Raw genomic sequence first — 16,679 nt, 5'->3', positions numbered from 1 at the left:
AAAGTGTTTTCATTAGAATTAACTAAAATGTTCCTGGTTTTCCGTTTATATTACCGATAGAAGATGTACACGAAAATCGCTCTATTCCGGCTGAAACGTCGATATATGCAATAAAAACAGAACTTCTCCCCTTTTCAATATCTTACTCAGTATTTTAACGAGAAACAAATAGTTGATTGAAAATGAAGTATTTAAGGTTATTATCTAATCAATTATGTGTTTGCATCATTTTTATCGTATATATATATGAATTAATACCCATGGACTGAAAATTCACAAAAACGTGGAAAAACGGCAAAATATTGCCTAATTCGATGATATTTTGTTTAAATCACATGAAGGAAAAGGAGATGATAAACGTCAAAATATTGCTATATTCGATGATTTTTCGTACGAAACAAAATGCAAGAAAACTTGCTTAAAATGCAATATTATGCGAAATTCTGAGATATGAAGGCCAAATTCACATATCGTGATACTAAATGAAATAGTATCGAAATATTGGTAAAAATGAATATATTTACGTAATATCAAACTACATGAAAAACGTGAAAAAAGTCACTATATAACCATATTTGAGGATTTTAACTTCAAATCATAGAGCGAGGTTTCGTATTATTTAGTTCCAAGAAAAGACATATGACAATGTTGTTTCCAATACAAATGATAAAAAACAATGTGTTTTCATTAGAACTAACTATAATGTTCTTGATTTTCCGTTTATATTAACGAGGGAAGATGTACACGTAAAACCGCTCTAATCCGGCTGAAACGTCGATATATGCAATAAAAACCGAACTTCTCCCCTTTTCAATATCTTACTCAGTATTTTAACGAGAAACAAATAGATGATTGAAAATTAAGTATTTAAGGTTATTATCTAATCAATTATGTGTTTGCATCATTTTTATCGTATATATATGAATTAAAACCCATGGACTGAAAATTCACAAAAACGTGGAAAACGGCAAAATATTGCCTAATTCGATGATATTTTGTTTAAATCACATGAAGGAAAAGGAGATGATAAACGTCAAAATATTGCTATATTCGATGATTTTTCGTACGAAACAAAATGCAAGAAAACTTGCTTAAAATGCAATATTATGCGAAATTCTGAGATTTGAAGGCCAAATCACATATCGTGATACTACATGAAATAGTATCGAAATATTGGTAAAAAGAAATATATTTACGTAATATCAAACTACATGAAAAACGTGAAAAAAGTCACTATATAACCATATTTGAGGATTTTAACTTCAAATCATAGAGCGAGGTTTCGTATTATTTAGTTCCAAGAAAAGACATATGACAATGTTGTTTCCAATACAAATGATAAAAAACAATGTGTTTTCATTAGAATTAACTATAATGTTCTTGATTTTCCGTTTATATTAACGAGGGAAGATGTACACGTAAAACCGCTCTAATCCGGCTGAAACGTCGATATATGCAATAAAAACCGAATTTCTCCCCTTTTCAATATCTTCCTCAGTATTTTAACGAGAAACAAATAGATGATTGAAAATGAAGTATTTAAGGTTATTATCTAATCAATTATGTGTTTGCATCATTTTTATCGTATATATATGAATTAAAACCCATGGACTGAAAATTCACAAAAACGAGGAAAACGGCAAAATATTGCCTAATTCGATGATATTTTGTTTAAATCACATGAAGGAAAAGGAGATGATAAACGTCAAAATATTGCTATATTCGATGATTTTTCGTACGAAACAAAATGCAAGAAAACTTGCTTAAAATGCAATATTATGCGAAATTCTGAGATTTTAAGGCCAAATCACATATCGTGATACTACATGAAATAGTATCGAAATACTGGTAAAAATGAATATATTTACGTAATATCAAACTACGTGAAAAACGTGAAAAAAGTCACTATATAACCATATTTGAGGATTTTAACTTCAAATCATAGAGCGAGGTTTCGTATTATTTAGTTCCAAGAAAAGACATATGACAATGTTGTTTCCAATACAAATGATAAAAAACAATGTGTTTTCATTAGAATTAACTATAATGTTCTTGATTTTCCGTTTATATTAACGATGGAAGATGTACACGTAAAACCGCTCTAATCCGGCTGAAACGTCGATATATGCAATAAAAACCGAACTTCTCCCCTTTTCAACATCTTACTCAGTATTTTAACGAGAAACAAATAGATGATTGAAAATGAAGTATTTAAGGTTATTATCTAATCAATTATGTGTTTGCATAATTTTTATCGTATATATATGAATTAATACCCATGGACTGAAAATTCACAAAAACGTGGTAAACGGCAAAATATTGCCTAATTCGATGATATTTTGTTTAAATCACATGAAGGAAAAGGGAATGATAAACGTCAAAATATTGCTAAATTCGATGATTTTCCGTACGAAACAAAATGCAAGAAAACTTGCTTAAAATGCAATATTATGCGAAATTCTGAGATTTCAAGGCCAAATCACATATCGTGATACTACATGAAATAGTATCGAAATATTGGTAAAAAATGAATATATTTACGTAATATCAAACTACATGAAAAACGTGAAATAAGTCACTATTTAACCATATTTGAGGATTTTAACTTCAAATCATAGAGCGAGGTTTCGTATTATTTGGATCCAAGAAAAGACATATGACAATGTTGTTTCCAATACAAATGATAAAAATCAAAGTGTTTTCATTAGAATTAACTAAAATGTTCCTGGTTTTCCGTTTATATTACCGATAGAAGATGTACACGAAAATCGCTCTATTCCGGCTGAAACGTCGATATATGCAATAAAAACAGAACTTCTCCCCTTTTCAATATCTTACTCAGTATTTTAACGAGAAACAAATAGTTGATTGAAAATGAAGTATTTAAGGTTATTATCTAATCAATTATGTGTTTGCATCATTTTTATCGTATATATATGAATTAATACCCATGGACTGAAAATTCACAAAAACGTGGAAAAACGGCAAAATATTGCCTAATTCGATGATATTTTGTTTAAATCACATGAAGGAAAAGGAGATGATAAACGTCAAAATATTGCTATATTCGATGATTTTTCGTACGAAACAAAATGCAAGAAAACTTGCTTAAAATGCAATATTATGCGAAATTCTGAGATATGAAGGCCAAATCACATATCGTGATACTAAATGAAATAGTATCGAAATATTGGTAAAAATGAATATATTTACGTAATATCAAACTACATGAAAAACGTGAAAAAAGTCACTATATAACCATATTTGAGGATTTTAACTTCAAATCATAGAGCGAGGTTTCGTATTATTTAGTTCCAAGAAAAGACATATGACAATGTTGTTTCCAATACAAATGATAAAAAACAATGTGTTTTCATTAGAACTTAACTATAATGTTCTTGATTTTCCGTTTATATTAACGAGGGAAGATGTACACGTAAAACCGCTCTAATCCGGCTGAAACGTCGATATATGCAATAAAAACCGAACTTCTCCCCTTTTCAATATCTTACTCAGTATTTTAACGAGAAACAAATAGATGATTGAAAATTAAGTATTTAAGGTTATTATCTAATCAATTATGTGTTTGCATCATTTTTATCGTATACTATATGAATTAAAACCCATGGACTGAAAATTCACAAAAACGTGGAAAACGGCAAAATATTGCCTAATTCGATGATATTTTGTTTAAATCACATGAAGGAAAAGGAGATGATAAACGTCAAAATATTGCTATATTCGATGATTTTTCGTACGAAACAAAATGCAAGAAAACTTGCTTAAAATGCAATATTATGCGAAATTCTGAGATTTGAAGGCCAAATCACATATCGTGATACTACATGAAATAGTATCGAAATATTGGTAAAAAGAAATATATTTACGTAATATCAAACTACATGAAAAACGTGAAAAAAGTCACTATATAACCATATTTGAGGATTTTAACTTCAAATCATAGAGCGAGGTTTCGTATTATTTAGTTCCAAGAAAAGACATATGACAATGTTGTTTCCAATACAAATGATAAAAAACAATGTGTTTTCATTAGAATTAACTATAATGTTCTTGATTTTCCGTTTATATTAACGAGGGAAGATGTACACGTAAAACCGCTCTAATCCGGCTGAAACGTCGATATATGCAATAAAAACCGAATTTCTCCCCTTTTCAATATCTTCCTCAGTATTTTAACGAGAAACAAATAGATGATTGAAAATGAAGTATTTAAGGTTATTATCTAATCAATTATGTGTTTGCATCATTTTTATCGTATATATATGAATTAAAACCCATGGACTGAAAATTCACAAAAACGAGGAAAACGGCAAAATATTGCCTAATTCGATGATATTTTGTTTAAATCACATGAAGGAAAAGGAGATGATAAACGTCAAAATATTGCTATATTCGATGATTTTTCGTACGAAACAAAATGCAAGAAAACTTGCTTAAAATGCAATATTATGCGAAATTCTGAGATTTTAAGGCCAAATCACATATCGTGATACTACATGAAATAGTATCGAAATACTGGTAAAAATGAATATATTTACGTAATATCAAACTACGTGAAAAACGTGAAAAAAGTCACTATATAACCATATTTGAGGATTTTAACTTCAAATCATAGAGCGAGGTTTCGTATTATTTAGTTCCAAGAAAAGACATATGACAATGTTGTTTCCAATACAAATGATAAAAAACAATGTGTTTTCATTAGAATTAACTATAATGTTCTTGATTTTCCGTTTATATTAACGAGGGAAGATGTACACGTAAAACCGCTCTAATCCGGCTGAAACGTCGATATATGCAATAAAAACCGAACTTCTCCCCTTTTCAACATCTTACTCAGTATTTTAACGAGAAACAAATAGATGATTGAAAATGAAGTATTTAAGGTTATTATCTAATCAATTATGTGTTTGCATAATTTTTATCGTATATATATGAATTAATACCCATGGACTGAAAATTCACAAAAACGTGGTAAACGGCAAAATATTGCCTAATTCGATGATATTTTGTTTAAATCACATGAAGGAAAAGGGAATGATAAACGTCAAAATATTGCTAAATTCGATGATTTTCCGTACGAAACAAAATGCAAGAAAACTTGCTTAAAATGCAATATTATGCGAAATTCTGAGATTTCAAGGCCAAATCACATATCGTGATACTACATGAAATAGTATCGAAATATTGGTAAAAAATGAATATATTTACGTAATATCAAACTACATGAAAAACGTGAAATAAGTCACTATTTAACCATATTTGAGGATTTTAACTTCAAATCATAGAGCGAGGTTTCGTATTATTTGGATCCAAGAAAAGACATATGACAATGTTGTTTCCAATACAAATGATAAAAATCAAAGTGTTTTCAATAGAATTAACTAAAATGTTCCTGGTTTTCCGTTTATATTACCGATAGAAGATGTACACGAAAATCGCTCTATTCCGGCTGAAACGTCGATATATGCAATAAAAACAGAACTTCTCCCCTTTTCAATATCTTACTCAGTATTTTAACGAGAAACAAATAGTTGATTGAAAATGAAGTATTTAAGGTTATTATCTAATCAATTATGTGTTTGCATCATTTTTATCGTATATATATGAATTAAAACCCATGGACTGAAAATTCACAAAAACGAGGAAAACGGCAAAATATTGCCTAATTCAATGATATTTTGTTTAAATCACATAAAGGAAAAGGAGATGATAAACGTCAAAATATTGCTATATTCGATTATTTTTCGTACGAAACAAAATGCAAGAAAACTTGCTTAAAATGTAATATTATGCGAAATTCTGAGATTTGAAGGCCAAATCACATATCGTGATACTAAATGAAATAGTATCGAAATATTGGTAAAAATGAATATATTTACGTAATATCAAACTACATGAAAAACGTGAAAAAAGTCACTATATAACCATATTTGAGGATTTTAACTTCAAATCATAGAGCGAGGTTTCGTATTATTTAGTTCCAAGAAAAGACATATGACAATGTTGTTTCCAATACAAATGATAAAAAACAATGTGTTTTCATTAGAATTAACTGTAATGTTCTTGATTTTCCGTTTATATTAACGAGGGAAGATGTACACGTAAAACCGCTCTAATCCGGCTGAAACGTCGATATATGCAATAAAAACCAAACTTCTCCCCTTTTCAATATCTTACTCAGTATTTTAACGAGAAACAAATAGATGATTGAAAATGAAATATTTAAGGTTATTATCTAATCAATTATGTGTTTGCATCATTTTTATCGTATATATATGAATTAAAACCCATGGACTGAAAATTCACAAAAACGTGGAAAACGGCAAAATATTGCCTAATTCGATAATATTTTGTTTAAATCACATGAAGGAAAAGGAGATGATAAACGTCAAAATATTGCTATATTCGATGATTTTTCGTACGAAACAAAATGCAAGAAAACTTGCTTAAAATGCAATATTATGCGAAATTCTGAGATTTGAAGGCCAAATCACATATCGTGATACTACATGAAATAGTATCGAAATATTGGTAAAAAGGAATATATTTACGTAATATCAAACTACATGAAAAACGTGAAAAAAGTCACTATATAACCATATTTGAGGATTTTAACTTCAAATCATAGAGCGAGTTTTCGTATTATTTAGTTCCAAGAAAAGACATATGACAATGTTGTTTCCAATACAAATGATAAAAAACAATGTGTTTTCATTAGAATTAAATATAATGTTCTTGATTTTCCGTTTATATTAACGAGGGAAGATGTACACGTAAAACCGCTCTAATCCGGCTGAAACGTCGATATATGCAATAAAAACCGAATTTCTCCCCTTTTCAATATCTTCCTCAGTATTTTAACGAGAAACAAATAGATGATTGAAAATGAAGTATTTAAGTTTATTATCTAATCAATTATGTGTTTGCATCATTTTTATCGTATATATATGAATTAAAACCCATGGACTGAAAATTCACAAAAACGTGGAAAACGGCAAAATATTGCCTAATTCGATGATATTTTGTTTAAATCACATGAAGGAAAGGGAGATGATAAACGTCAAAATATTGCTATATTCGATGATTTTTCGTACGAAACAAAATGCAAGAAAACTTGCTTAAAATGCAATATTATGCGAAATTCTGAGATTTGAAGGCCAAATCACATATCGTGATACTACATGAAATAGTATCGAAATATTGGTAAAAATGAATATATTTACGTAATATCAAACTACATGAAAAACGTGAAAAAAGTCACTATATAACCATATTTGAGGATTTTAACTTCAAATCATAGAGCGAGGTTTCGTATTATTTATTTCCAAGAAAAGACATATGACAATGTTGTTTCCAATACAAATAATAAAAAACAATGTGTTTTCATTAGAATTAACTATAATGTTCTTGATTTTCCGTTTATATTAACGAGGGAAGATGTACACGTAAAACCGCTCTAATCCGGCTGAAACGTCGATATATGCAATAAAAACCGAATTTCTCCCCTTTTCAATATCTTCCTCAGTATTTTAACGAGAAACAAATAGATGATTGAAAATGAAGTATTTAAGTTTATTATCTAATCAATTATGTGTTTGCATCATTTTTATCGTATATATATGAATTAAAACCCATGGACTGAAAATTCACAAAAACGTGGAAAACGGCAAAATATTGCCTAATTCGATGATATTTTGTTCAAATCACATGAAGGAAAAGGAGATGATAAACGTCAAAATATTGCTATATTCGATGATTTTTCGTACGAAACAAAATGCAAGAAAACTTGCTTAAAATGCAATATTATGCGAAATTCTGAGATTTGAAGGCCAAATCACATATCGTGATACTACATGAAATAGTATCGATATACTGGTAAAAATGAATATATTTACGTAATATCAAACTACGTGAAAAACGTGAAAAAAGTCACTATATAACCATATTTGAGGATTTTAACTTCAAATAATAGAGCGAGGTTTCGTATTATTTAGTTCCAAGAAAAGACATATGACAATGTTGTTTCCAATACAAATGATAAAAAACAATGTGTTTTCATTAGAATTAACTATAATGTTCTTGATTTTCCGTTTATATTAACGAGGGAAGATGTACACGTAAAACCGCTCTAATCCGGCTGAAACGTCGATATATGCAATAAAAACCGAACTTCTCCCCTTTTCAACATCTTACTCAGTATTTTAACGAGAAACAAATAGATGATTGAAAATGAAGTATTTAAGGTTATTATCTAATCAATTATGTGTTTGCATAATTTTTATCGTATATATATGGATTAATACCCATGGACTGAAAATTCACAAAAACGTGGTAAACGGCAAAATATTGCCTAATTCGATGATATTTTGTTTAAATCACATGAAGGAAAAGGGAATGATAAACGTCAAAATATTGCTAAATTCGATGATTTTCCGTACGAAACAAAATGCAAGAAAACTTGCTTAAAATGCAATATTATGCGAAATTCTGAGATTTCAAGGCCAAATCACATATCGTGATACTACATGAAATAGTATCGAAATATTGGTAAAAATGAATATATTTACGTAATATCAAACTACATGAAAAACGTGAAATAAGTCACTATTATAACCATATTTGAGGATTTTAACTTCAAATCATAGAGCGAGGTTTCGTATTATTTAGGATCCAAGAAAAGACATATGACAATGTTGTTTCCAATACAAATGATAAAAATCAAAGTGTTTTCATTAGAATTAACTAAATGTTCCTGGATTTTCCGTTTATATTACCGATAGAAGATGTACACGTAAAATCGCTCTATTCCGGCTGAAACGTCGATATATGCAATAAAAACAGAACTTCTCCCCTTTTCAATATCTTACTCAGTATTTTAACGAGAAACAAATAGTTGATTGAAAATGAAGTATTTAAGGTTATTATCTAATCAATTATGTGTTTGCATCATTTTTATCGTATATATATGAATTAAAACCCATGGACTGAAAATTCACAAAAACGAGGAAAACGGCAAAATATTGCCTAATTCGATGATATTTTGTTTAAATCACATAAGGAAAAGGAGATGATAAACGTCAAAATATTGCTATATTCGATGATTTTTCGTACGAAACAAAATGCAAGAAAACTTGCTTAAAATGCAATATTATGCGAAATTCTGAGATTTGAAGGCCAAATCACATATCGTGATACTAAATGAAATAGTATCGAAATATTGGTAAAAATGAATATATTTACGTAATATCAAACTACATGAAAAACGTGAAAAAAGTCACTATATAACCATATTTGAGGATTTTAACTTCAAATCATAGAGCGAGGTTTCGTATTATTTAGTTCCAAGAAAAGACATATGACAATGTTGTTTCCAATACAAATGATAAAAAACAATGTGTTTTCATTAGAATTAACTGTAATGTTCTTGATTTTCCGTTTATATTAACGAGGGAAGATGTACACGTAAAACCGCTCTAATCCGGCTGAAACGTCGATATATGCAATAAAAACCGAACTTCTCCCCTTTTCAATATCTTACTCAGTATTTTAACGAGAAACAAATAGATGATTGAAAATGAAGTATTTAAGGTTATTATCTAATCAATTATGTGTTTGCATCATTTTTATCGTATATATATGAATTAAAACCCATGGACTGAAAATTCACAAAAACGTGGAAAACGGCAAAATATTGCCTAATTCGATGATATTTTGTTTAAATCACATGAAGGAAAAGGAGATGATAAACGTCAAAATATTGCTATATTCGATGATTTTTCGTACGAAACAAAATGCAAGAAAACTTGCTTAAAATGCAATATTATGCGAAATTCTGAGATTTGAAGGCCAAATCACATATCGTGATACTACATGAAATAGTATCGAAATATTGGTAAAAATGAATATATTTACGTAATATCAAACTACATGAAAAACGTGAAAAAAGTCACTATATAACCATATTTGAGGATTTTAACTTCAAATCATAGAGCGAGGTTTCGTATTATTTAGTTCCAAGAAAAGACATATGACAATGTTGTTTCCAATACAAATGATAAAAAACAATGTGTTTTCATTAGAATTAACTATAATGTTCTTGATTTTCCGTTTATATTAACGATGGAAGATGTACACGTAAAACCGCTCTAATCCGGCTGAAACGTCGATATATGCAATAAAAACCGAACTTCTCCCCTTTTCAATATCTTACTCAGTATTTTAACGAGAAACAAATAGATGATTGAAAATGAAGTATTTAAGGTTATTATCTAATCAATTATGTGTTTGCATCATTTTTATCGTATATATATGAATTAATACCCATGGACTGAAAATTCACAAAAACGTGGTAAACGGCAAAATATTGCCTAATTCGATGATATTTTGTTTAAATCACATGAAGGAAAAGGAGATGATAAACGTCAAAATATTGCTATATTCGATGATTTTTCGTACGAAACAAAATGCAAGAAAACTTGCTTAAAATGCAATATTATGCGAAATTCTGAGATTTCAAGGCCAAATCACATATCGTGATACTACATGAAATAGTATCGAAATATTGGTAAAAAATGAATATATTTACGTAATATCAAACTACATGAAAAACGTGAAATAAGTCACTATATAACCATATTTGAGGATTTTAACTTCAAATCATAGAGCGAGGTTTCGTATTATTTGGATCCAAGAAAAGACATATGACAATGTTGTTTCCAATACAAATGATAAAAAACAATGTGTTTTCATTAGAATTAACTATAATGTTCTTGATTTTCCGTTTATATTAACGATAGGAAGATGTACACGTAAAATCGCTCTAATTCCGGCTGAAACGTCGATATATGCAATAAAAACCGAACTTTCTCCCCTTTTCAATATCTTACTCAGTATTTTAACGAGAAACAAATAGATGATTGAAAATGAAGTATTTAAGGTTATTATCTAATCAATTATGTGTTTGCATCATTTTTATCGTATATATATGAATTAAAACCCATGGACTGAAAATTCACAAAAACGAGGAAAACGGCAAAATATTGCCTAATTCAATGATATTTTGTTTAAATCACATAAAGGAAAAGGAGATGATAAACGTCAAAATATTGCTATATTCGATGATTTTTCGTACGAAACAAAATGCAAGAAAACTTGCTTAAAATGCAATATTATGCGAAATTCTGAGATTTGAAGGCCAAATCACATATCGTGATACTAAATGAAATAGTATCGAAATATTGGTAAAAATGAATATATTTACGTAATATCAAACTACATGAAAAACGTGAAAAAAGTCACTATATAACCATATTTGAGGATTTTAATCTTCAAATCATAGAGCGAGGTTTCGTATTATTTAGTTCCAAGAAAAGACATATGACAATGTTGTTTCCAATACAAATGATAAAAAACAATGTGTTTTCATTAGAATTAACTGTAATGTTCTTGATTTTCCGTTTATATTAACGAGGGAAGATGTACACGTAAAACCGCTCTAATCCGGCTGAAACGTCGATATATGCAATAAAAACCGAACTTCTCCCCTTTTCAATATCTTACTCAGTATTTTAACGAGAAACAAATAGATGATTGAAAATGAAGTATTTAAGGTTATTATCTAATCAATTATGTGTTTGCATCATTTTTATCGTATATATATGAATTAAAACCCATGGACTGAAAATTCACAAAAACGTGGAAAACGGCAAAATATTGCCTAATTCGATGATATTTTGTTTAAATCACATGAAGGAAAAGGAGATGATAAACGTCAAAATATTGCTATATTCGATGATTTTTCGTACGAAACAAAATGCAAGAAAACTTGCTTAAAATGCAATATTATGCGAAATTCTGAGATTTGAAGGCCAAATCACATATCGTGATACTACATGAAATAGTATCGAAATATTGGTAAAAAGGAATATATTTACGTAATATCAAACTACATGAAAAACGTGAAAAAAGTCACTATATAACCATATTTGAGGATTTTAACTTCAAATCATAGAGCGAGGTTTCGTATTATTTAGTTCCAAGAAAAGACATATGACAATGTTGTTTCCAATACAAATGATAAAAAACAATGTGTTTTCATTAGAATTAACTATAATGTTCTTGATTTTCCGTTTATATTAACGAGGGAAGATGTACACGTAAAACCGCTCTAATCCGGCTGAAACGTCGATATATGCAATAAAAACCGAACTTTCTCCCCTTTTCAATATCTTCCTCAGTATTTTAACGAGAAACAAATAGATGATTGAAAATGAAGTATTTAAGGTTATTATCTAATCAATTATGTGTTTGCATCATTTTTATCGTATATATATGAATTAAAACCCATGGACTGAAAATTCACAAAAACGTGGAAAACGGCAAAATATTGCCTAATTCGATGATATTTTGTTTAAATCACATGAAGGAAAAGGAGATGATAAACGTCAAAATATTGCTATATTCGATGATTTTTCGTACGAAACAAAATGCAAGAAAACTTGCTTAAAATGCAATATTATGCGAAATTCTGAGATTTGAAGGCCAAATCACATATCGTGATACTACATGAAATAGTATCGAAATATTGGTAAAAATGAATATATTTACGTAATATCAAACTACATGAAAAACGTGAAAAAAGTCACTATATAACCATATTTGAGGATTTTAACTTCAAATCATAGAGCGAGGTTTCGTATTATTTAGTTCCAAGAAAAGACATATGACAATGTTGTTTCCAATACAAATGATAAAAAACAATGTGTTTTCATTAGAATTAACTATAATGTTCTTGATTTTCCGTTTATATTAACGAGGGAAGATGTACACGTAAAACCGCTCTAATCCGGCTGAAACGTCGATATATGCAATAAAAACCGAATTTCTCCCCTTTTCAATATCTTCCTCAGTATTTTAACGAGAAACAAATAGATGATTGAAAATGAAGTATTTAAGGTTATTATCTAATCAATTATGTGTTTGCATCATTTTTATCGTATATATATGAATTAAAACCCATGGACTGAAAATTCACAAAAACGTGGAAAACGGCAAAATATTGCCTAATTCGATGATATTTTGTTTAAATCACATGAAGGAAAAGGGGATGATAAACGTCAAAATATTGCTAAATTCGATGATTTTTCGTACGAAACAAAATGCAAGAAAACTTGCTTAAAATGCAATATTACGGGAAATTCTGAGATTTGATCGGCAAATCACATATCGTGTTACTACATGAAATAGAATCGGAATATTGGTACAAATGAATATATTTGCGTAATATCAAACTACATGATTAACGTGAAAAAGTTACTATTTTACCATATTTGAGGATTTTACGTTCAAATCATAGAGCGAGGTTTCGTATTATTTAGATCCAAGAAAAGACATATGACAATGTTGTTTCCAATACAAATGATAAAAATCAATGTGTTTTCATTAGAATTAACTAAAATGTTCCTGATTTTCCGTTTATATTTCCGATGGAAGATGTACACGAAAACCGCTCTATTCCGGCTGAAACGTCGATATATGCAATAAAATCAGAACTTCTCCGCTTTTCAATATCTTACTCAGTATTTTAACGAGAAAGAAATAGTTGATTGTAAATCAAGTATTTAAGGTTATTATCTAATCAATTATGTGTTTGCATCATTTTTATCGTATATATATGAATTAAAACCCATATACTGAAAATTCACAAAAACGTGGAAAACGGCAAAATATTGCCTAATTCGATGATATTTTGTTTAAATCACATGAAGGAAAAGGGGATGATAAAGGTCAAAATATTGCTAAATTCGATGATTTTTCGTACGAAACAAAATGCAAGAAAACTTGCTTAAAATGCAATATTACGCGAAATTCTGAGATTTGAAGGGCAAATCACATATCGTGTTACTACATGAAATAGAATCGGAATATTGGTACAAATGAATATATTTGCGTAATATCAAACTACATGATTAACGTGAAAAAGTTACTATTTTACCATATTTGAGGATTTTACGTTCAAATCATAGAGCGAGGTTTCGTATTATTTAGATCCAAGAAAAGACATATGACAATGTTGTTTCCAATACAAATGATAAAAATCAATGTGTTTTCATTAGAATTAACTAAAATGTTCCTGATTTTCCGTTTATATTTCCGATGGAAGATGTACACGAAAACCGCTCTATTCCGGCTGAAACGTCGATATATGCAATAAAATCAGAACTTCTCCGCCTTTCAATATCTTACTCAGTATTTTAACGAGAAAGAAATAGTTGTTTGAAAATCAAGTATTTAAGGTTATTATCTAATCAATTATGTGTTTGCATCATTTTTACCGTATATATATGAATTAAAACCCATATACTGAAAATTCACAAAAACGTGGAAAACGGCAAAATATTGCCTAATTCGATGATATTTTGTTTAAATCACATGAAGGAAAAGGAGATGATAAACGTCAAAATATTGCTATACTCGATGATTTTTCGTACGAAACAAAATGCAAGAAAACTTGCTTAAAATGCAATATTATGCTAAATTCTGAGATTTGAAGCCCAAATCACATATCGTGATACTACATGAAATAGTATCGAAATATTGGTAAAAATGAATATATTTACGTAATATCAAACTACATGAAAAACGTGAAAAAAGTCACTATATAACCATATTTGAGGATTTTAACTTCAAATCATAGAGCGAGGTTTCGTATTATTTAGATCCAAGAAAAGACATATGACAATGCTGTTTCCAATACAAATGATAAAAAACAATGTGTTTTCATTAGAATTAACTATAATGTTCTTGATTTTCCGTTTATTTTATCGATGGAAGATGTACACGTAAAACCGCTCTAATCCGGCTGAAACGTCGATATATGCAATAAAAACCGAACTTCTCCCCTTATCAATATCTTACTCAGTATTTTAACGAGAAACAAATAGTTGTTTGAAAATCAAGTATTTAAGGTTATTATCTAATCAATTATGTGTTTGCATCATTTTTATCGTATATATATGAATTAAAACCCATACACTGAAAATTCACAAAAACGTGGAAAACGGCAAAATATTGCCTAATTCGATGATATTTTGTTTAAATCACCTGAAGGAAAAGGAGATGATAAACGTCAAAATATTGCTATGTTCGATGATTTTTCGTACGAAACAAAATGCAAGAAAACTTGCTTAAAATGCAATATTATGCGAAATTCTGAGATATGAAAGCCAAATTACATATCGTGATACTAAAAGAAATAGTATCGAAATATTGGTAAAAATGAATATATTTACGTAATATCAAACTACATGAAAAACGTGATAAAAGTCACTATATAACTATATTTGAGGATTTTAACTTCAAATCATAGAGCGAGGTTTCGTAATATTTAGTTCCAAGAAAAGACATATGACAATGTTGTTTCCAATACAAATGATAAAAAACAATGTGTTTTCATTAGAATTAACTATAATGTTCTTGATTTTCCGTTTATATTAACGAGGGAAGATGTGCACGTAAAACCGCTCTAATCCGGCTGAAACGTCGATATATGCAATAAAAGCCGAACTTCTCCCCTTTTCAATATCTTACTCAGTATTTTAACGAGAAACAAATAGATGATTGAAAATGAAGTATTTATGGTTATTATCTAATCAATTATGTGTTTGCATCATTTTTATCGTATATATATGAATTAAAACCCATGGACTGAAAATTCACAAAAACGTGGAAAACGGCAAAATATTGCCTAATTCGATGATATTTTGTTTAAATCACATGAAGGAAAAGGAGATGATAAACGTCAAAATATTGCTATATTCGATGATTTTTCGTACGAAACAAAATGCAAGAAAACTTGCTTAAAATGCAATATTATGCGAAATTCTGAGATTTGAAGGCCAAATCACATATCGTGATACTACATGAAATAATATCGAAATATTGGTAAAAATGAATATATTTACGTAATATCAAACTACATGAAAAACGTGAAAAAAGTCACTATATAACCATATTTGAGGATTTTAACTTCAAATCATAGAGCGAGGTTTCGTATTATTTAGATATAAGAAAAGACATATGACAATGTTGTTTCCAATACAAATGATAAAAAACAATGTGTTTTCATTAGAAATAACTATAATGTTCTTGATTTTCCGTTTATATTAAGGATGGAAGATGTACACGTAAAACCGCTCTAATTCGGCTGAAACGTCGATATATGCAATAAAAACCGAATTTCTCCCCTTTTCAATATCTTACTCAGTATTTTAACGAGAAACAAATAGATGATTGAAAATGAAGTATTTAAGGTTATTATCTAATCAATTATGTGTTTGCATCATTTTTATCGTATATATATGAATTAAAACCCATGGACTGAAAATTCACAAAAACGTGGAAAACGGCAAAATATTGCCTAATTCGATGATATTTTGTTTAAATCACATGAAGGAAAAGGAGATGATAAACGTCAAAATATTGCTATATTCGATGATTTTTCGTACGAAACAAAATGCAAGAAAACTTGCTTAAAATGCAATATTATGCGAAATTCTGAGATTTGAAGGCCAAATCACATATCGTGATACTACATGAAATAGTATCGAAATATTGGTAAAACTGAATATATTTACGTAATATCAAACTACATGAAA

This window comes from Procambarus clarkii, chromosome 22 (genome assembly GCF_040958095.1).
Source record: "Procambarus clarkii isolate CNS0578487 chromosome 22, FALCON_Pclarkii_2.0, whole genome shotgun sequence".
NCBI lineage: Eukaryota > Metazoa > Arthropoda > Malacostraca > Decapoda > Cambaridae > Procambarus > Procambarus clarkii.
Note: the sequence above shows the minus strand (reverse complement) of the source record.